The sequence below is a fragment of the Phyllobates terribilis genome, unplaced genomic scaffold (assembly GCF_046119375.1).
Source record: "Phyllobates terribilis strain yellow unplaced genomic scaffold, ASM4611937v1 Scaffold_1__5_contigs__length_1240528914, whole genome shotgun sequence".
In the NCBI taxonomy this organism is placed as follows: domain Eukaryota; kingdom Metazoa; phylum Chordata; class Amphibia; order Anura; family Dendrobatidae; genus Phyllobates; species Phyllobates terribilis.
Genome location: NW_027362761.1, coordinates 1067084253 through 1067107718, shown reverse-complemented (window position 1 = coordinate 1067107718; position 23466 = coordinate 1067084253). Strand labels below are relative to the sequence as shown.

General features: G+C 45.5%; 1 protein-coding gene across 3 annotated transcripts in view; it reads right to left on the bottom strand.

The window, feature by feature from the left end:
• LOC141159456 (uncharacterized) overlaps positions 1-17632 on the bottom strand; it is a 511885-nt gene extending 494253 nt beyond the window's left edge. For 2 of the 3 annotated variants that reach the window (XM_073645460.1, XM_073645463.1), the window contains exons 1-2: positions 17544-17632; positions 13826-13897 (exon numbers count right to left, since the gene is read on the bottom strand). The gene's annotated coding sequence lies outside the window, so the exon portion shown is untranslated. The remainder of the gene's footprint in view (positions 1-13825; positions 13898-17543) is intronic. The other variant, XM_073645461.1, reaches the window with a different exon arrangement.
• Between the last annotated feature and the right edge of the window lie 5834 nt (positions 17633-23466).

Sequence of the window (23466 nt, the reverse complement as noted above, 5' to 3'; positions counted from 1 at the left end):
TTCACCATCAGGTCCTTTAGCTGCTCAAAGGTGGTCGCTGACAGTCCTTGGATCCACTGCTCAAAGTTGGTTCGGAGCCCGTCTACCACATCGCTGTAGGTGTCATGTGGTCCACGTTGGAGGGCTCTGAACTTTTTCCGGTAAACCTCCGGAGTCAGCTGATACTTTTTTATCAGGGCCTGCTTGACGGCCTCATAGTCTCCATCTTGCTCTCGAGGGAGGGAAGCAAACACCTCCAAAGCTTTTCCTCGGATTCCTGGGGTTAAATATTTTGCTCACTCGTCTGTTGGCAGCTGATACTGCCTGCAGGCCTTTTCAAAGCCTCGCAGAAATGTGTCCAAGTCCCCATCCTTTTCCATCACAGGAAAGAGCTCAGGACGAGGCTTAAAGCAGCTGGCACTGTTGGACTCACAGGTCTGCGTAGAGGGTGACTCCTTCTGAATCCGGGCTAGCTCCAGCTGGTGTTGTCGGTCAGCTTGTCACTCAGCAGCCTCTCGGTCAGCTTGGGCCTGTTGCTCTGCTCGCTCCTGGAATATCAGGATCAGCTGCAGTCGTCCATCACGATCGTCTGCGGCGAGCTCCTCCAAGGCCATCTGCAGGTGGGGGTCCACACTACCCTGGTTGCGGGTATGGCTGGCAATCACAGGTGGGACCCCTGCAGCAGCGCCATCCGGGCCGTGGCTGGCCGCCCCATAATCAGGGCTCTGCTGTCGGATGGGCTCTGCAGCACCTTGTAACAGTTCCGCAATCATTTGGACCTTGGTTTTGCCCGTGGGATCAATCTGCCCCAGCTCACAGAGAGCAGTGATAGTGTCCTTCGTCTGCTGGTGATACCAGGACTCTCGACGTGTAGCCATTATTGCCAAATAAAAGATAGGATAGAAAGACAAGAGAAGGGTAGGGGCAACTGCTACACATACAGTAATGTCTCAGATCTAATAAACACTGAGTTCGATCTTCCAAAACTTTTGTGCAAGTTTTTAGTGAGAGGAATGATTGCTCAAACCAGATCACTAATGTCCTATGATCCCACCGCTTGCCACCAATTTGTCATGAAACAACACCCACTTTTGGGTCAGACTTTGCAGCCCTCTGGCGCCCCCTTATCCTGCTGGTCAAACACGGTATTGACCGAGGATAAGCACGGGTGCAGCTGCTCTAATTTATGTCGACTATTGCGGCACGTGATGTGACAGGACGTATATATACCACCAGTTCCTTCCAGGAACATATATATACCTCCGACCAGCCACCCTCAAACCACAATATCACATAAATACTGGTATACTGCCACCACCGATCGCTTAACAGGTGGATCGGGTACCCGTTAGGTAACGTGAATTAGCGGGTGAGGAACGTGTTTGCTCGGCATAGGACAAGAAGAACGAAACTGGTAAATAATAATGATTTACTCCCAAAAGGGGGACAGTGTTTACAAAATATATACAAGATATTATAAAGGAGACAGTTTACATATATGCATAAACAGTTATTAAAATAAAAGGGATAAGTAATAGCAAAACCTGATTCACAAGGTTATGGTCTCAGATTCTGTGGGGGGGACGGCTCCCCGGAAAGTAGACGTGATTCTTCCACGCAGCGTGGTGTGCGTGCGTCTGACGTCCCTGAGAAGAATGACTTGGAAAATGGCCGATCTAGTTTTTAGCAAAGCAGCCAAAACTCTGGGAGACACCCATTATTTACCTCACAAGGGGGGCTCGGCTTTGCGGGCCCACCCAGCTGCAGAAGACCTAAAAATCCTTCAGATGTCATATCTTGGTGTGGGGGGGTCCCACATCCAAGAGGGAGACATCATCTTGACCGTCACTACTATTCATAAAGATTGATATCAAATATGAAATCGCTATGACGCTCAGAAGCTCAGAATCCATTATCCCAGTTCCCGGTTGTTTCTCAGTTATGCAAGATATACTATTGTAATGGGAAAAAGGTGAGCATTCCAAAAATGTGGTCCCGGTGTTTGTGACAGTCCTGTGCATTATTAAAATTGACATTAAACGTTGGTCCAGCTAAACAATAGAATTGGAGGGAAAATCTAGTTTGAGCTAACAGCTGCTCTACACTGAGGGTTTACGACGGTAATAAAAATTCTTAGGGTGGGGGCCAGCACTGCAGTTCTATGTCTTACAAATGGACAGGGGTGGAAATTTAAGACAGCTTTCATTTTTTAAAATTGGGACCAAAAATACATTTTGCCTTACAGTCTACTTGAAGCGGGGCAAGAGGAGATTGCATGTAGTGATGCCCAAATTCATACAAAAGCAACGGTGGGAAAGTGTCACAAGAGGTGGACGATGATGAGACACAATTGCCAGAAAGTCAGGAGGAGGACCAGGGTGCGGAAGTGGAAGACGAGGTGGTGGATGATATAGTAACTGACCCAATTTGGCAGGAGGACATGCAGAGCGAGGACAGCAGCACACAGGGGAAGGGAGGCAGAGCACCCCAACAGGCAGGAAGAAGCAGTGTGGTGGCTGCAGACAGAAGGCAGGCAACAGTTCCCCCGTAACACCCACACTACGGAAGTTGCCAGTACAACTATTAGGTCTTCTCGAGTCTGGTTGTTTTTTTAAAGACTCTGCCGATAACCCCAAAAAGGCCATTTGCACCAACTGCCAGGCCAGCATCAGCAGGGGTAGCAAAATGACCAGCCTGACCACCACCAGCATGATCAGGCACATGGCAGCAGGGTCCATGAACAGTGTCTGCGGGTGACACGACGGCTTCTTCCGCTGTTGTGCGTGCAAGCCAATCCCCTATCCATAGTGCATGCGAAGATGCCTCCTTCCCTGCACCTGTCGTTGCAGACTCTCAACTAGCACCATCAGCAAGCACGTACTTGTCCCAGCGCAGTGTTCAGTTGTCCATACCACAGTTCTTGGAACACAAGCGCAAATACGCAGCCAACGCCCCACAGGCCACACTACTAAATTCCCACATTTCGCGACTGCTTGCGCACGAAATGTTGCCTTTTAGGCTCGTGGAGACGGAAGCTTTCCGCAACCTGATGGTGGCAGCCGTCCCTCGATATTCGGTCCCCAGCCGCCACTATTTCTCCACAAGCACGTGTCCCACAACATTAGCCGTGCCCTCAACAATGCAGTTACTGGGAAAGTCCACCTAACCACGGACACGTGGACAAGTGCTTGTGGGCAGGGACAGTACATCTCGCTGATGGCACACTGGATTAACATAGTGGAAGCCGAGACCCAGTCGGACCTTGGGACGGAACACATCCTCCAGACACCAAAGATTGCGGGCCCTAGGTCAATCAGGGTTGCCCCCACAGTCTATAGCTCCTGCACCTCATCCTCCTCAGCCTCCTCCTCCTCTTCAGCCTCCATCTCTGAAATGACCACATCAATCACAAGCTGGAAGCACTGCAGCACTGCCTCGGCCAAGCAGCAACAGGCTGTGCTGAAGCTAATATTCTTCGGTGACAAACCGCACAATGCTGAAGAGTTGTGGACAGCTCTGAAAGAGCAGGGAGATCTGTGGCTGACACCCCTGAACCTACAGCCAGGCATGGTCGTGTGTGACAATGGCCGGAACCTGGTTGCGGCTGCGAGGCGAGCTCACACATGTACCGTGCCTGGCCCATGTGCTTAACCTAGTGGTTCAGCAGTTTCCCAAAACCTACCTGGAGCTGCCGGATCTGCTTGTCAAAGTATGCTGCCTGTGTGCCCATTTTAGAAAGTCAGCTACAGCTTCCGCCGCCCTTGCCGTGCTTCAGAAGCGTTTGCAGCGTCCAGTTCACCAACTGATGTGTGATGTCCCCACGCATTGGAACTCTACACTGCAGATGTTGGGAAGGATTTGGTGGCAGAAGACGGCAGTTGTTGACTACCAGCATCAACAAGGCCGTCGGTATTCAGGTCAGACTCCACACATAAGACCTCAGGAGTGGACATGGATGTCAGACATCTGTACCATCCTCCAAAACTTTGAGGACTCCACCAAGATGGTGAGCGGCGATGACGCCATAACGTCACCATCCCGCTTCTCTGTCTTCTGAAACACTCTCTGCTCACAATCAAAGAGGATGCATTGCAGGCGGAGCACGATGAGATGGAGCAAGGAACAATACATGGTGATTACACACAGCCCAGGCTTATCTCATCCCAACGTGGATTGGGTGACAATGAGGAAGAGGAGGAAGAACAGGAGCTAGTTTAATGCGCTATAGTTGGTACTACCAGCACAACTGTCATACCATCTGTTCAGTATGGATGGCCTGAGGACAGGGAGGAGGAGGAGAGCATGGTCAGTTGTCCTCTTGGTGAGGACACAGAAGTCTTGCCTGTTAGCAGTCTGGCACGCATGGCTGAGTTTATGTTACGCTGCCTTTCCCGTGACCCTCACAATTCTCCAAATTTTGGGTGACAGTCATTACTGGTTGGTGACACTTCTAGACCCACGCTACAAGGAGAACATTATATCTATTATTCCTGAGGAGGACAGGTCTACAAAAATGGGGCCGTACCAGAAGGCCCTTGTTGTGGAACTAATTCCCATCTGAAAACGCTGGCGGCAGAGGTTACAGTTTGTTAGACAACCAAGGAGTACAGGCAAGAGAGACACAACTCCAATCCAGCAGAGGCAGGGGAACACTGTCAAAGTTCTGGGAGAGTTTTCTCAGCCCCTCCCATCGCACAGGCCCTGAGGCGCGGGTTACCCTCACAAGGAGTGCAAAGTTTGGGAACATGCTGAGGGGGTACCTTGCCGACCGTACCAACGTCCTCCATGATTCCTCTGTGCCTTATAATTATTGGGTATCCAAGCTGGATACGTGGCATGAACTGGCTCTCTACGCCTTGGAGGTCCTGGCCTGCTCTGTCGCTAGCATTTTATCAGAGCGGGTTTTTAGTGCCGCTGGTGGAATTATAACTGATAAGCGCATCTGCCTGTCAACTGAAAATGCTGACAGGCTGACTCTTATAAAAATGAAAGAGGGCTGGATTAGGCCAGACTTCTCAACACCGGCGAATGATAGTAGCGTAACATAAACTCAAATACAGTGTCTTTTTTTGGGAGGTGTATTCCCATGCACTTTTTCATACCCACACATGTGTATATACGCTTCCTGATTTTGGCTATTTGCTCTCGTCCTCCTCCTTTTCCTCATCCTCATTCTCCACCACCATATCACCAGGGTGACCGTGATCCATGATGCAACACCCACATAATTTTTTTAAAGGGTGTTTATGATGCCGTAAAAAAAATTTGTATACAGCATGTTCATGTATACCCCCAGGGGTAAATGTTTTTCAGCCCATACACTTAGTGCATGGGCATTACAAGTATAGGAGACCTGCTCCTTTCTAATAGGAACATTTTTTTGTGAGGCCTTCCTCCACGTCTTTTCCAAGATGCATTGGAGTGCTTCCCAATTTTCAACAGCCCTTGCATTCACTGCATAGGCCAACACTATAGGAGACCCACTTCCTAATAATGGGAACATTTTTTCATGAGGTCCTCTACGTCTCTTCCAAGGGGCATTGGAGAGCCTCACAATTTTTGGTAGCTCTTGCATTCACTACATAGGCCAACACTATGGGAGACCCACTTCCTAATAATGGGAACATTGTTTTCAGGAGGCCCTCTGACCTCCACGTCTCTTCCAAGGGGCATTGGAGTGCCGCCAAATTTTTGGAAACCCTTGCATTCACTGCATAGGCAAGCACAATGGGAGTCCCACTTCCTAATAATGGGAACATTGTTTTCAGGAGGCCCTCTGATCTCCACGTCTATTCCAAGGGGCATTGCAGTGCTTCCAAATTTTTGGCAACCCTTGCATTCACTGCATAGGCAAACACAATGGGAGACCCACTTCCTAATAATGGGAACATTATTTTTCAGGAGGCCCTCCTTTATGTCTCTTCCAAGGGGCATTGGAGTAGGTCCAAATTTTTGGCAGCCCTTGCATTCACTGCATAGGCAAACAGTATGAGAGACCCACTTCCTAATAATGGGAACATTGTTATCGGGAGGTCCTCCTCTAAGTCTCTTCAAAGGGGCATTGGGGTGCGTCCAAATTTTCAAAGGGGTATTGGGGTGCGTCCAAATTTTGGGCAGACCTGCCACTCACTGCATACACAATAACAGTATAGGAGACCCACTCTTTAGTAGTGGGAACAACAAAGCATATCCGGCTGATGGCTCTCTAAGAATAGCGAGGGCCGACTGCTGGCCCTTTAAGAATAGTAAAGGCCGCCTGATGGTCCTATAAAAATAGGCTTTGTGACTTTCAGAGTCCCTCTTTCATAAATGAAACAGGATGTGTATGATCATGTCTCACACACCACATGACCAGATAAGGTTGTAAAATGTTAAAATAACATTTCCAGGTGAATGCATTTGTCACGGTTGAAAGCAATGCAAAAGTGCAAAAACGCATCAAAAACACTACGTATGAACATAGTCCAAGGTGTGGAGGAGTTTTTTTTGTTTTTGGTTATTTATTTTGCCTTATATACAAGTAATTATCTGGAAAGGATGTTCCTTAACAAATTTCCCAGGAAAATCCATTTTGGTTTCGTTTTTGTATGTTTTATTGTGAGTCCGTAAGAGTGGCGTAATACCTCTGACAACGTTGTTGACAGCAGTAACCTGGGAGTCAGAAATGCTACTAGGGGTCTTCCCCATGTTGTTTCCATGTCATTTGAGCACTGTTCCCATCGATTTGGGCAATTTTTAGGCCCTCTGCAGACCGCCGGGGAGGACCGCCTGAAAAATGCTCGAGTTTCCCATAGACTTACATTGGGCTCGCAGCTCGAATTGAGCACCCGAGCATTCCAATTTGCTCGACCCGAGCATCGAGTACCCGAGCATTTTAGTGCTCGCCCATCACTAGTCAAGTTGATGGGCCCCTGGGCCGCGTGCGTGTGGGGATACCCGGAACCGGACCCGTTGTGGATGCTGGGGGGTTGTAGTCCTTGCGTGGCGGGGACCCGGTCACGTGGCTCAGGGTGGTCAGCCCAAATGGCAGTCTATTTATAGGGTTAAATGTCCGACTACGCCACCCGTGGATTGCGGTCAGAGTGAACCACCGCTGCAGGGCAGACCGCTGAGGCTGGTGTTGTGGGTGCAGCAGAGGGAAGTATAACTCCCCACGGGAGGAGTATAGCCTCAGGGCAGCAAGTGTGGAAGTTGGGGGTGATGGTGCGTGGGCGCAGCAGTAACGACACAGAGTCCTGTAATGCAGTCCAGGGTATTTACTCACAGTTCTTTATCCACGTTACTACAGCTGGTCATAACGTCCCACGTCGCACTGTGTTCACCAGGTGAGGGGCTTGGCCTACTCCCAGATAACTTTGGAGCGTTTCACAGCACTCCCTTTGTGTGTCCTTTCTCTGGCCTGTCATACCCCGCCAGTGACCTCGCTTCTGTCTGGCTGCCTCGGGCCTTCTCTGGTAAACCTTGGCGCCAGTTTCCCTGACCCTATGTGGTGCCTTCCTAGCGGGTGTAGCTGGGGGCTGCGCCACATGATATGTCACAGCCTCCGGTTTCTAGCTGAGGGTAGTTCCCCGCCTCCACTAGTTTCGGGGACCGGTCTCCCCCTTAGGCCTGACCCTTCTACGCAGGGAAGATTCGGGCGTGCGGTGGCGACTCACCGGTCCACATCCCTGGGGTCCCTTCGTTCCTTGTTCCTGGAGCCTCCTCCGCTCCTCTTCCTTCCTTCTCCTTTCTCCAGGCTCCGGCCGCCCTCTCCGGCCTGCCTGCGGAGCAGAGCCCATGCAGAGCCTCTGCTCCCAGCCTCCTCTTCTCCCAACTACTGAACTGACTGACTTCACACAGAACTAAGATGGTGCCCACCTTTTATACCTCCCTCTAGGTGCACCCAGGAACTGCCCTCTCCCTCCTATGCACTACAGGGTCCCCCCCTTCCTCGGTGTTCCCTCCCCCCACTCCAGCCAGGGACAGGGACTGTCATGCTCTACTTGGAGCATATCGGTCGCCCTGCCCCCTGGAAATGTGGTGTAATGCATGCAGGTGTCAGGGTCCTGATTCACACTCCATCCTTACCTGGAAGTGAGATATTGCACATCTGGTTGAGATGCAATACCTCTGTAGCGACCGAACCCTCAGGGCGCTACAATATTCTTCAGTAATGGCATTTTTAACCCTTTTGATGATTATTTTGCTTCTTAAGCTGATTCATTCTAGTGTTCCAGATTCTACAGTTAGCCTTTATGTGCCCTGATTTCTTGCAGACAAAACACTAACGTGTTTCCTTCAAATGGCTTTTATTTTGGGATAGAATTTGGGTTTGTAAACCGGATTCTGCTTTGGATACCCCACTGCTGCTTACACTTTTTGTCTTTCACTTATACTCATCTACAAGCTTTACTCTGACATTCTCCAATGTAAGCTCATAATCTGGGCGTGCATCTAGTGCAGTTACAAGTGTGTCATAGCTTTCTGGTAGACCACTTAGTAGTAGTGAAAAAAACAAAGTATTCATCAGCTCACTGGATTGAGAAATGCCTGAATTGAGTGCAGTAGTACAGCAGCATGGAAATCCTTTAGATCTTCCCCAATGCCCCACAGGTGCGCCACAATTACTAGAGTATTTCTTATGCAATCTTTCATATCTTGGCCCTTATTTAGCTTAGACTGATACAGCTTTCTCATTAAATAGAGCTTATTGCTGAGATTTATACTTTCAAGCACTTTCTGCAGCTGTTCCCATATTTCTTTTGCAGTTTCACATTTACATGCATGCACAATCTGATCATCAACTATACTGAGTGCTTTTTTATCCTTCTCTACCCAGTCTTCTGGTAGTAGGTCAGGTCTAGACTCCTGTGTGTATTCCCACTTACCTTCTCTTTTCAGCAGCATCTTTACCTTGAATTTCCAGGATTGGTAGTTCTGGTTAGTCAGATTTGGCACTGTGAACTTCACAAAGTTGCTGCTGGTGGCCATCTTTGCTTCTTCTTCCTCTTAGCACAATATTGTTCTCTCTCCTCTTGGCTGTTCTGAGTTCTTTGGGTTTCTGGGCTTCTGGGTCTCTGGGCCCATAACCTGTTGGCAGCAGATTAATCTCTGTACTGTAACATACCTGGTGGCGGGCTTGCATAGTGCACCATCTCTCACTATGCAAGATCGCAAACTTGATCTTCAGTCCAGTCTGCTAGCCTGGCTTCTATTCATGCTGTCTGTTTGTCTCTGTTCTGACTGCTTAGGGCGGCGGCCCGGTTACTTCCTGATTCTTGTAGCTGCTGTTGGCACACCTCTAATGCGTCCTCAGCCTATTGCTGTCTGTCACTGGATATTTAAACCAGCTTCACCTGGAAGCTGATGCCTGAGCAACTTTATCATTCAGTGTGCTCCTAGACTCTGAATGTGCCAGGTCCTGTTCTGTTTCTCCTGACTGTCTGCCTTCCTGGAAGCTGTATTTCCAGGCCTGTATGAACATGCTCCTAGCCTGTTCGTCCCGCCTTCTAGGGGCCGCATACCTAGATCTGTTATCTGTGTTTCTTGCCTGTCTGTCCGCCTTCCTGGAAGCAGTATTTCCAGGCCAGTCTGAACACGCTCCTAGCCTGTTCGTTTCTGCCTCTGGGGGCCGTATACCCAGGCTCGTTCTTGTATTTCGCTGCAGTAACAGTTCCTGTCTGAACTGTCTCCTAACCTGTTACTTGTTTTGTTTTTATGTCCGTTTCCTCCCTTTTGCTGCAGTGTCTGAACCAGCTCTTGGCTATACCTAGGCTCGTTCCTGTATTTTGTTGCAGTACAGTTCCTGTCTGAACTGTCTCCTAACCTGTTACCTGTTTTGTCTCTATGTCCGTTCCCTCCCTTTTAGCTGCAGTGTCTGAACTAGCTCTTGGCTATACCTAGGCTCGTTCCTGTATTTCGTTGCAGTACAGTTCCTGTCTGAACTGTTTCCTAACCTGTTACCTGTTTGGTCCCTATGTCCGTTTCCTCCCTTTTGCTGCAGAGTCTGAACCTGCACCTAACTCCTACTCGTTGTCGCTGTACTTTTATTTGTGAGTTTGGAGTCCACTCGCTACTTCTTTGCAAGTACCTTGTGTGTATCTGGTTCTGCCTTTCCCTTCCAGTCTGTTCCGTGTGAACAGAGCCCTGTCCCCTCTGCTCTGTCTTTGCTCGGCGCTTTGGCGGTTTATCTCTGCTCTGTCTTACTTACCGCTCTGGTGGTTTCTGCCCACTCTGCTCTGTCTACCGCACTTGCGGTTTCGCTCTGCTCAGCCCTGTCCACCGCATCTGCGGTTTCGCTCTGCTCAGCCTTGTCCACCGCATCTGCGGTTTCGCTCTGCTCTGCCTTGTCCACCGCATCTGCGGTTTCGCTCTGCTCAGCCTTGTCCACCACATCTGCGGTTTCGCTCTGCTCAGCCTTGTCCACCGCACTTGCGGTTTCACTCTGCTCAGCCTTGTCCACCACATCTGCGGTTTCGCTCTGCTCAGCCTTGTCCACCGCACTTGCGGTTTCACTCTGCTCAGCCTTGTCCACCGCACCTGCGGTTTCGCTCTGCTCAGCCTTGTCCACCGCACCTGCGGTTTCGCTCTGCTCAGCCTTGTCCACCGCACCTGCGGTTTCGCTCTGCTCAGCCTTGTCCACCGCACCAGCGGTTTCGCTCTGCTCAGCCTTGTCCACCGCACCAGCGGTTTCGCTCTGCTCAGCCTTGTCCACTGCACCTGCGGTTTCGCTCTGCTCAGCCTGGTCTACCGCACCTGCGGCTTCGCTTTACTCTGCTTGATTACCGCATCTGCGTCTCTGAACCCGTTTCCTAGTCTGTACTGGACCCTACCCAGCCTGTGCTCTAACCTGCCTGTTCCTGTATTCCCCAGCGTGGGTCAACAGCCGTGTCTGGGGTCTGACCTGGAGTCGCACCAGGTCCCTCTGCTCGGTTCCTCCCTGGTGCACAGGCGTCATTAGCCGTCGTGCGACCTTGGTCGGATCGGGTAGATACTTAGTAACGCCCCTCCAGGCACTCTCCGGTTCATGGTCCAGTGGGATCACTAAACACGCACACGCCAGTCAGTCCGGGCGTTTGCATAACATGTACCGTCCAGCTGTTCAACAGTGAATGTGACGCACCCCCTGGGCCATGTTCAGGGGATACCCGGAGCCGGATCTGGATAGGGGTAGTAGTCCTTGTGGCGGTGACCCGGTCCGTGCCCAGGGTGTCAAACTAAGTGGCTGTCTATGGCAGTAGATGTTAACTTGGATGTCGACTACGCCACCCGTTGAGTGCGGCTTTGCAGCCGCCGCTGCAGAACAGTCCGCTGAGGCCGGTGGTATGGGTGCAGCGATGATGGTATAACCCCCAACGGGTGGGGTATGGCCTCAGGGCAGCAGGTGTGGATGATGGGTGTAGTTATGTTGTAGAAAGGAGAGTCAGAGACTTGAGGTGCAGTTTCAGGGTTTTTACTCACGGTTGTTCTCTCAGTCACTCTGGCCTTGAGTGACCACCCGAGCCGTGCTGCGTCCACCAGGTCCTGGACTCGGCTAACCCCCAGGCAGTTCTGGAGCGTGGTCCTGAGCTCCCTTTCTCTCTCTCTGTCTCTGGCCATTCCCACCAGGGATCCACCTTTGGCCGGCTCCCTCGGGTCTCTTGGTGGTCAAACCTCCTCTGGGTTCCCTGACCCTATGCTTGGTGTGCCTTTCTGGTGGATTTGGTGAGGGTCGTGGCAAATCTTGACCACGACCTCCGGTTCCTGGCTGAGGATAAGTGGCCTCCACCAGTTCGGGTTCCGGTACCCGTGTCCGCCAACCCTTCACCCTTTTTGGTCTGATTCTGGGTTCTTAGGGTTCCTTCTGACTCTGCTTCTCTGGGCCTTTCTTCCTCCTCTCTCTCTTCAATGCAGGCTTGGCCCTGGAGCTGGGCCCAGCCGGAGCCACAGCTCCCTGTCAGCCCTCCTGGCTGAGCTCCTCTGCTAAAAAAGACCCTGTCCTAAGATGGTGCCCACCTTATATACTCCCTCTATGTGTGAACCCAGGTGACCAGCACCCAATGGGCTCCTAGCTTTACCCAGACTACTCCCCCTATCTGCCCCTACACTACTGGGATGTTCCACCCCCCTCCCACTCCAGCCAGGGACAGACGCTGTCGTACCTGCACATATACTGGTGGGAGTACCGTTGTTCTGTCCCCCGGAAATGGGATGTATGTAGTGCATGCAGCCTACTGAGCTCAGTCCCACACTCCATCCTTACCCGGGAGTGGAATACCACACCTCTGGAGTGAGGTGTAATACCCCTGTAGCAGCCGAATCCTCAGGGTGCTACAAATGTATATTTATTGAGGAACAAAGATAACACAGCTTACAAGTAGTATTTCTTATAGCTTAGGATCTTAGCACCTTGTCTGTCAGCTTACAACATGAATTTAAAATGTTCTCCAGCTACACACACTGTGAACAGGAATTTCCTGCTTTTCTGGCAATATAACACTATTGCTGGAGACAGAAACTCATGTACTATTAAACAGTAGTAAATAGTAGTTGATGCAATATATGCAATAATAAGTATTATTCCAACAATATAAAAAAAACCTGATGACAGATTCCATTTAAAGGTAAAGAAATTGGAATGTAGACATTCAATAGAAAAGCGTTATGATTTCTTATTAGAACACGTAACTAATGTGACTCGGATGTCAAACGTCCTATGCTATAGTTTAAAATGGTCTATAATAATGTTTCCTAGTTTTTCTTATAAGGAGATATTCATAATCTGATAGTTAAACATTGTCAATAGAGCTATGCAGTCTCACATATTACTAGTTCTGAAAAGTGGAAATATCTCAGCACTCCTTGTGTTAAGCCTATTAGAAATCCTTACAAAGTCATAAAGAGAAATCCGTTAGGACAGAGCATTTATCATGCACATTATAATGCATGTAATGTACATTGTGGGGAAACAGGAGGGAAGTGGTTTTACAGGGTAATTGGGGTCGTCTACTGACTTACATTATTACGGTATAGTAAAAGCCTTTTTAATGTAAATGGTATTCACATGCTTACAGCTAATTCATATTAACCAACATTTTCCCACAAAACCAGAGATAGAGGATTTTTATCTTCAGTCTAAGAGTTATGGGTCGAGACATTCTAAGAATTTACCCTTGGGATCAAGTCTAAAACAGAGAGGAGAGATGAAAGCAAAAGATATGAAATGAACACAGCTATAAATTCAGTATTTAGCCAGTGGTGTAAAAATAACAGGACAGATTTATCAATGGATTTACGCCAAGAGGCACATTAGAAAGGAGGCAGAAGGCAATGCCAAGTCTGTTTTAAGTTAGCTCCTTATTCTTCAACCAAACATGTGCCCTGTGAAGTTACGCCTAGTTACAGAACTACAGATTTTGACCCTAACTACAGTACATAGCTTATATAATAAAAATTATGAAGCATTGAAGAATCTGACTTATTGTGCAATCCATCAGGTTCTGCGATAGCGTCTCATTCTTTTTGGATGAATAGCAAAGCAGACACTTAAAAAAATGACAATGACTATCATTTTAATGATCTCCTGAGCATACTGCTCTGAATGTTTCAAACAACCAAAAGGTATGGTTTACTCTCTATCTATATAAAGGTTCGTGCACATGACTGTATTTTCGGTCCAAGTGATATTTGTTAAAAAAACTGGATCACACTTTGCCCAGTGTTATTCAATGGGGCAGTGCAGATGAAAGATTTTTTTCACTGACCTGTATGTAAGGTGCCCAGGTCGGTAGCTGTGGGCGAGCTGCAGCTTCTCCTCACCCTGGCACCCCACAAACAAACAGTGTCCCAGTCTATATGTACTGTGCTGTGAAGTTTGCTTTGCACTCACTTGTAATCTGGAGGCCTCCGCTGCATCCATGTCCTTTGGTCCAGGATCAGCCGCGCACACAACAGGGGAAACCTGGTTCGTTATAACAAGTTTAACTTTACTGGACAGTTCAGTTATATCAGTCTTATAACACGCAGTATCAGGCACAACACCCACCTGGTTCCAGTTCCATCAACACAGCACATTTGAAGCCTTTGCTCACGTTCAGCTCGGACTTTCACTACACTTTACGCTCTTGTCAGCCCCAGGGATTTCCTATCCGACCCCACAGCACTCCCAAGATCTATTACATTTCCCTCTCGCAGTTCCCGATCCGGCTTTCTCTATATGGAAGGAAGTTATGCACACTCCTCTGTGCCTTGTTCGAACTGTAGACCTGGCCGTTACAGGAAGGTCCGCAGGAAATTTGGTACAACCTCATGCTGCCAGATTGATATGTACTCCACATGCCTTTAGCCCACTGCACCTTGAACTTCCACTTGTCACACACTTCACATTTTCTCTAACTCTCTCTAACTGAAACCAAGAAGTGATTCCCCTTTTTAATTGGTCTTATCCGCTCCCATACTGGTCAGGTCCCAAACATGTAATTGTATCCTACCCTCTTCCTATTACTGTACACTAATAAGGCCTGCCACTGACTTGTCTATTCTAATGTTCCTATCTATCACTACCTAAGTACTAGCCTATATTCTATACTTTCCCTACCCCTAAGTTTACCAGAGTTACCTTAGCCGTTACCTTACAGTACCCACACAGCAGCATCAGTACTTATAACACTTTGCATTAATCACACTACACTTTACACATTTCACATTACAGAGCAGAATGCAATAAAACTGCAAGTCAATATTCACACTATGCAATTTGTTGTCTTCAGGGGCAGGTATACCACAGTTTCTGTTACACTCTTACAGACCAAATCTGTGTGTGAAGAAACTCACAGCATGTACTAGTTTCTTCTATAAATCAGATGAAACTCACCCATTAAAGTCTACGGATGCGTAAAAAAAATAGGATGCCATACGGAGCCACAGTACAGCATCCAATTTTTACGGATACATTGCAATTCTGTAACACAGGAAACTGTAAATGGTCTTGTAAATTATTAAAAGCTGTTTGTGATGCTTGCTATAGTCACTTCTCATAAATAAGCCATGATGTAAGGAAGTCAAGAAGTCCAGGGTCAAATACCCAGAGTGTACATCAAAGGCAAAGGGGAAAGACAAAAGAGTAAATTGATCACAGTCCGAGGTCAGAAGTCCAAACCAGTAGCAGATCAAGGCAAAGATGCTAGGCAAATGAATAGTCAAAAGGCAAGGTCCGAGGTCAGGCAGCAGAAGATCAGAAGAGCAGAACACAGAAGCACTTGGCACGCACACCACCAAGCAAAGCTACGACTGGAAATGGTCTGACTATTGTCAGCCAGCTAAATAGCCAGGCAATCACTTTGAAAGGGCGACACCTGATGAAAGCCTAGCAGGACCAGCCTGTGATTGGCTGCTGGGTAATCCCTAATTTGCAGCTGGTTGGGCAGCTGGACTATCCCTAATTATCATGAGGATAGTCGGCAGACCCCAGTTTGTGATTAGGCAGCTGGACTATGCCATTAACAATACTGACAGCCCAGTACACCCCTGCCATCTATTGGGTGACTGAGCTGTCACTCACTGTGTCCCTAGGATACAGCAAATGATGGATTTGTGACACTACAGTTATAAAAAAAACAGATTGCACACAAACTGAAGAGGGATGACAAGTGAGAAAAAAATCATCCCACTTTTCTGGATGAAACTCTGGACAATTTTTTATACACTTGTGTGAACCTACCCTAAGAAACAGAAGAAGTCTTTTTGTCCATTATTTGGTATTCAGCCATAACAGAATCAGCTTCCAGGAGCAACAGAAATGTGTCTATGATGAAGTCTGTGCTCTTTGGTTTGGACTTCCACCCTACAACTATTGTTATTTTATACTTGGCAGTTATTTATTTTGAAACAGAAATTTAATTTTGTTTCTTATTTGTTAAGGGCAGCACGGTGGCTCAGTGGTTAGCACTGCAGCCTTGCAGCGCTGGGGTCCTGGATTCAAATCCCACCAAGGACAACATCTGCAAGGAGTTTGTATGTTCTCCCCGTGTTTGTGTGGGTTTCCTCCAGGTTCTCCGGCTTCCTCCCACACTCCCAAGACATACTGATAGGGAAATTAGATTGTGAGCCCCAATGGGGACAGTGATGATAATGTCTGTAAAGTGCTGTGGAATTAATGGAGCTATATAAGTGAGTAAAATAAATAAATAAATAAATAAACAGTTCTGAAAGTTGTTTCTCTAGAGACCAGGTGCACACAAAGCAGAGACTGAAGAACAGATTTGTCAGTAACCAGGCTATGTGCCATTATTTAATAGGCAAAACAAATAAAACCCAGCGCCTGATTAAACCCAGTGGAGGCCCCTATGCAGTCAACATCTTGGGGCCCCTCCAGCAAATTATTTCCTAATATGTTTTTAAATTTACTAACAACAATTTTAATACTCAAATTAAATTTTATTAAAGAGAACAAGAACTAAGGTAATCAAACTTAATTACAGACCAATCACATAGCTGCCCCTCTTCTACTACTCGTGAATTCTGAAATATACCCGACAGACGAAAAATTGCTTCACTGCCTCTTGCTGTAATGCTCAGATTGGAGCTCTAGCGCTCCACCTGGCCTGCACTGTCAGATGGCTGGACTGGCACACTGTTTTTCATTTATTTCAATATCAAATCAAAATTATTTTTCATCCATTGCGGGGGCCACAAGTGACATGGGCTCCATGGGCTGTTGCCTACTACATCTAAGTGGTAATCTGGCTCTGGTGAAACCCATATTTCTTGTCTCATCTTTTTAAATAAGACACCTTTTGCTAACGTGGTGTTGCACAAATTAAAGGGGTTGTCCAGTCTTGGGATGGAAGTCTGCAGTTACAATATGTGACAGCAGGTGATTTCCTTACTTCTTGCCACATTCTGACTAGACGTGCTTGTGCTATCTCAACGCAACGGGCTTCTATTAAAAGAGGACAAGCAGTGTAGTAGGCACGTGATCGCAAGTAAGCATATATGCGGTCACATCATGTGACCACCCACTCTCAACATCAAAAAATACTGTATAAATGCAGCCAATTGAACACATAAAAGTATGGCATGGAAGTAACAAAGTATAGGGTATTGCATATGTACTAGAGTAAAAATGTCACTCTATACGTTATGTGGGATAGTGATAGCAGCCTAGACAGTTGGTAAAATTTAGAACAAAGGGGAGGAAGAAAAGCCGACCAAAAAGTTTAGATACAAGGTAGATTGTGATATAAAGTTAATTGCAAAAGTCAGGGAGGTAACATATGTACAACAAGGAAGGGGCACACGTGCAGAGTATAAAAATTACAGAAAAAAGTCAATGCTAAAAATATACTGAGGTCCAATATACTGAAATCGAAAAGTGTACCAAAATTGTGCAAAAAGTCATGCACAATGTGAGTGTATGCCACATATATTTGTAGCATGTATATTGCAGTGTGCAATCAAAATGTATGACACACAATCTGGGTGTGATATATGTCTATGGCAGAATGCACAGTACAAGTGTACTTGGATAAGTAAGTGCAGAGTATAGTAAAAGCATGGATAATGACAGAACCACCCATAAAATAACAATAATGTGTCACTTTACTTACTGTAAAGAAGTGAACAGAGGATCACAAAAATCGTGGTGCCCACCCTGACGTGCGCTTCGGCATTAGCCTTCGTCAGGGAGTTGGAAAATACTGATAGCGTGCACACGAAGAAGTTATCTGTGAAGTGGATAATCCCTTTAATAAAAGATATGAATGAACAACTGTTTGTGTGTTATTTGTTAGTGTTTGTCTAAATGTGTGACTTGGTAAATCAGGACACATTTTAGTAGCAATCAATGCAGAAATCCAGGTTATTTCAAAGGATTCATTTACTTTCATTGCAACGATACGTGCCACGGCTGTGGATCAGTTTCTATGTAATAGAAGCTTATCGCAGACACCAGATTAAACAAAGTATGCCAATAAAAAGGTAAAGTAGGTAGGCATAAGAGTTAATTCTACAAAGCAATATAACAAATTGTCAGTATATTACCAATGTTGATTTATCACCTCACGAATCCAGTTCTTCACTATGTCTCTTGCTTCATAAATTTTAAATTATAATGCATTCTAAAAGTGCTAACAATCAGCTATGCCACATATCTCCAGGCTTGCCAACAATGGAAAGCTGTCAGCAGTCCCATATACATCTTGGAAAGTGCATGTATCTATACAGAGGATGCAACTTATTGAGCCCTGAAGATAATTACAAGCGTTTACTACTTACTGGTGTTGTTTGTCATAAGAAAGAAGTAAACTCCACTTAAAGGGGTTGTCTTCAGGTAAGGCTTTATGAAACAGTCCTGATTGTCATGACAATCCAAGTCCTAGAAACCTGTGTCGATCAGCTGTTATCTGCAGGGAAAAGTCCAGATTAGAAGACTTCCGATCATGCGCATGTTTGCATCTCTGAAGCCAGGACGCATACACTCGGCTTCAGAGGCTCAATGATATGAGTGCACACAGACGTGCGCATGCGCAAATTTATATAGCGCTGGCTATGATGACGCAGAGGCGTGATAACATGCTAAGTGGGACGACTAGACTGGGGACTCTAACGCCCCATCAACTAGTCAAAGCCTCATTTACATATCATAAACGGACTTTAGAAATACTTTTTCTAAAGATCTGTTTATGTGTCCAATATAATAAAGGGACTGTTACGCAGGGAATTTAGATAGGTAGACAACTGCTGTTGATTCTGGGGGCACGGGGGATCTGACAGGTTCCCTTTAAAATGAATGGACAACCATGCAATACGTGATGAGAAGTGCAGGCATCAGGATGCTGACTCTATCAGCACTCTGAAATGGAAAAAAAACCTGAAGGAACAGTAGACAGTATCAGTATTTCTGTTCTGGCATTTGTATTTTGGGGAAAGTTTTGCCTGGAGGTAGTTTAACCCCTCAAGCTGTGTGCACACTGTGCGTTTTTGGTGCATTTTCTCAGCTTTTTTTCCATTTTTTTTAGGGACCACATCAAATTTGAAGTGACTTTGAGGGGAAAAGAAAATAACCAAAAGTGACAACATTCTAAAAACTGCACCCCTCAAAGTCCTCAAAAGCTCTATCAAGAAGTTTATTAACCCTTCAGGTGCTTCTCAGGAATTAATGCAATGTGGAAGGAAAAAATTAACATTTTACCTTTTTTCACAAAAATTTTACTTTAGCCCCAATTTTTTTATTTTCACAAAGGTAAGAGGAGAAAAAGGACCTCAAAATTTGTTATGCAATTTTTACGAGTATGCTGATACCCCACATGTGTTGAAAACTACTGCTCTGGCACATGGCAGGGCATGGAAGGGAAGGAGCACCGTTTGAGTTTTTGAACGCAAAACTGGCTTGAATCGAAAGTGGATGTCATGTTGCGTTTGGAGAGCTCCTGATGTGCCTAAACAATGGAAACCCCCCACAAGTGACCCCATTTTGTAAACTAGACCCCTTAAGGAATGTATCTACATGTGTGTGGTGAGCACCTTGAACCTCCAGGTGCTTCACAGAAATTTATAATTTTGAGCCGTGAAAATAAAAAAAAATTTTTTTTTCCCACAAAAATGTTCTTTTCTCCCCACATTTTTTATTTTCTCAAGGGTAACAGGAGAAAATGCACCACACAATTTGTTATGCAATTTCTCCTGAGTACGCCGATACCTCACATGATGGGGAAAACTACTGTGTGGGCGCATGACAAGGCTTGGAAGGGAAGGAGCACCCTATGACTTTTTGAACGTAAAAATGGCTGGAATCGAGAGCATACATTATGTCGCGTTTGGAAAGCCCCTGATGTACCTCTCTATTCCGATTTTTGGGAGGCAGGATGAACAAAAAACAGCAATTTAGGAATTGTTTTTTGGGCGGGTTTATGCAGTTTTACGTGTGGTAAAATTGATAAGGCGCTTTATTTTTTGGCTCAGCACAATTACAGCAATACAACATTCATGCAATTTTTTTATCTTTTGGCGCTTATACACAATAAAATCTAATTTGCAGAAAAAAGTTATTTTTGCATCGTTTTATTCTGAGAGCTATAACTTTGTAATTTTTCCTCTGATGGAGCTGTATGTAGGCCTGTTTTATGGCGGGACAAGATGACGTTTTCAGCAATACCATTTTTATCTACATTCTTTATCGTGTTTTATTCCCTTTGTTTTCCATTGGTTTGATGAAAAACCATTGTTTTTTTTTGTTGTTTTTTTTTTTATGGCCTTCACTGAAGGGGTTTACTAGTGTTACAATTTGATAGATTGTGTTGTTCCGAACGTGGTGATACCAAATGTGTACTTTTTTGTATATATATTTTTACAAAAATGTTTTACTTTTTTTAACTTTGTTACTTATTCCCTCTTGGGATTTTCACTTTTTCATTTTGATCTCAGGTATAATACATTGCAATGCACCAGCATATTATTTTTACTGCGCTTACATAACATAATGTATTATTACAGTATTTTATTAATCTATTAATTAAAATGTACTTTGTTGGTGAGACAATCCCTTTAAGTTTGTTTCCATAAGAAAAAGTTAATCGTTATGTTTAATGATAAGGAAAAATTCCTCAACTGTAGACTTTTTTTTAATAGATATAAAGGTTGGCCGGTAACACTGTCCAAGCTTTTAACTTTGGCCCTCTGTGTATTTGAGTTTGACATCCCTGTTTTAAAAAAAAAACAGAGAACAAAAAATGCGGAACATACACACTTGAAAAAACACGCACCCTGAAGAAGGCCTTGCGGCCCCCAGTACCCTGCTGTGGCTATACTTTAGTAAGTGTATTATCGTTTTTGGCCCAGACTTTGGATTATACCAGTGAGCACTTTAGTGTATTTATGTGGACTAGGGGGGGGTGATCAGCTCATGTCCACTAGATAGCAAGAAATACTTCTAATGCACTACCCCATGTGGGGTTGCACTAGCAACATGCTTCTGCCTTAGCATATCTGGGGCCGTAGTTTTTTTCACGTGTGTATGTTCCCCATTCCACCTTGTTCTATTTACATGTATATTTATTAGTAATTGTGTAATAAAATTTCATCTTTCTATTCTACTTTCTCTAGTGGGGTCGTTTTTGATCGCATTTTTTGTTCTGTTTTTTTTTTTATACTATTCGCGATTATGCCCCAGTCTATTAGTAATCCACAGGAGCTGGTAAATACGTGTTACTAAAATTATGATGTATTCGCACCAGTTGAAGACTATAATTATTCCTGTTTTAAAGCAAACTGCGCCGGTGAGAGAGGGGATTTTTCGAAACCAGAAAATCATTCTAATATGAGATCAGTGGGGGCTGATACACTGCACCCCCAGCAATCAGCTGATATTTCTTGCAGCAGCTAGTGGATATAAGCAATGTACATTGTTTTGTTCAGGGTTGCACAACCTGTGGCACAGGTGCTACATGCGACCCCCAACCATATAATAAAAATAATTGTCTTTCTGTTGGCTTCTGACATGTATATTCGTTGCCAGAAAGAAGAGATATGGCATGGTGCAGAGCAAGGCTAGAGAAGAACCTATAGTTTACTATGTGCTCCTATCTGTGACCCCAATTACTAGCAGAGGATGAGAAGAGTAAAACACATTTTAGCAACTCACATTAAATGGCATCTGTCAGAAGAATTAACCCTCCTAAACCGTATATATGGGAATGTGAAATATAGGAAGTTGAATAAAATGATACCTTGATATCTGCGATACAATTTTTTATTTCCTAGAAATTCATATTTTTCTTCATATGTAAATGAGCTGTTAAGATCTATAGGCCGGACAAGATCTCCCTGAGAATCTGCCTCCAGAGCTTAGTAAAAATAAGAGGGAGAGTTACCAGTGTGAGACATGTAGATCAGGAGAGCAGACTGTCAGTCTTTACATGTCTCCTGCCTTAGCAGCCACCTTTCAGCACTTCATTAATGATGTTTTTTCAGATTTCTTGGATCAATTTGTTGTTGTTTATCTCTATGACATACTTATATTTTCAGATACCCTGGAGCAGGGGTGGATTAAGGATGGCCAGGGCCCCGGGCAGTTGAGACTGCGTGGCCCCCCCTCCCCCTCATGACGGGTCGGGGGTCAGCATATACCTGAAACATTATTATTGAAAAAAATAGCTGCCGAGTGAAACTAACCTAAAAAACAGCCATTAATCTAAAATTTACCTTCAGTTAAAAAATACTTTTGCCAAGGATCCTTTCATTGTGTAAAAAATGTGGGGGATGGGAGTGGACTGAAACTACATGGGGCAAATGCCCCTGCACACTATGTACCCCTCCACCTTGGAAATTTTGCTTGTATATTTATACAAATAATGAAATACATGATGCAAGCAAAATTTCTAAGATGATGGGGGGGGGGGGGAGTAGACAGTGTTCAGGGGCATTTGTCTTTACGTAGTTTCAGTCCACTCCTCTCCCATCCCCAACATTATGTACAAATTTTAAAAATGACAATAATCCTCTGCCCTTTCATACAAAGTGCTGCTGGCTGCCCACCCCGTTCCACTGCCACAGTCCACAGACACTGTCTGAGACAGACGATGATATAAGCTAATGTTTGTCTGTGGCAAGTGGCAGGAACACTAGAAGGCAGCCAGCAAGCACTCTGTATAAAACTGCAGGGGACCATCCATTATTCATTGATATACAAAAAACATACTTTTAAGACAGAATACACACTTTGAGACTGAAGCAGCAGGGCTCAGCAGGAGACCAGGCAGGCTGCAGACAAACTGTGGGTCACTGTGCATGGGTGGCGGCTCCTCTTCAGCAGATGCTGCAGGGCAGAATGACACTGGCTCATGTCAGCCATTTCATGAACTTTTAAATAGACCCGCGCCCCTGTGTATGCTGGGCCCTGCCTGACGTCATGTAGCAGGGCGGTCCACTTCTGCACCACGTCCTCAGTAATCACACATTACCAGTTCCCAGTGAACACCAGATCACATACATAGCCAGAAGCTTTTGTTTTGGCCAAAAGACTTTTAAAGCCGCCACCACAATAAGGTAGACTCTTCTGGCCAGGCCCTACTCTAACCTATTAAAATTTTCTTAAAATATCCAATACTCATTTAGATATATTTTTATTTAGTTTTCTTTAAGGGAATATGTCATATACATTTTTTTAAAATGACCAATAATACCACATACAGGGAATACCGCCACACCATGACCAGACCACATATTACCACAACATAGTGACCAAATAATACCACACAGAAGGGACAAAAACCGCCACGCCATGACCAGACCACATATTACCACAACATAGTGGCTGAATAATACCACACAGAAGGGACAAAAACCACCACACCATGACCAGACCACATATTACAACCACATTTTCACCAAATACTACAATACTGATCATTAATAAAAGAACACAATACTAATATTACCATAAGTGCCATTATACACGGGAGCTCTATACATGGTATACAGCTTATAATGTAAGTGTCCAGATAATCTAGTGATCACCAGTGACATTATACACAG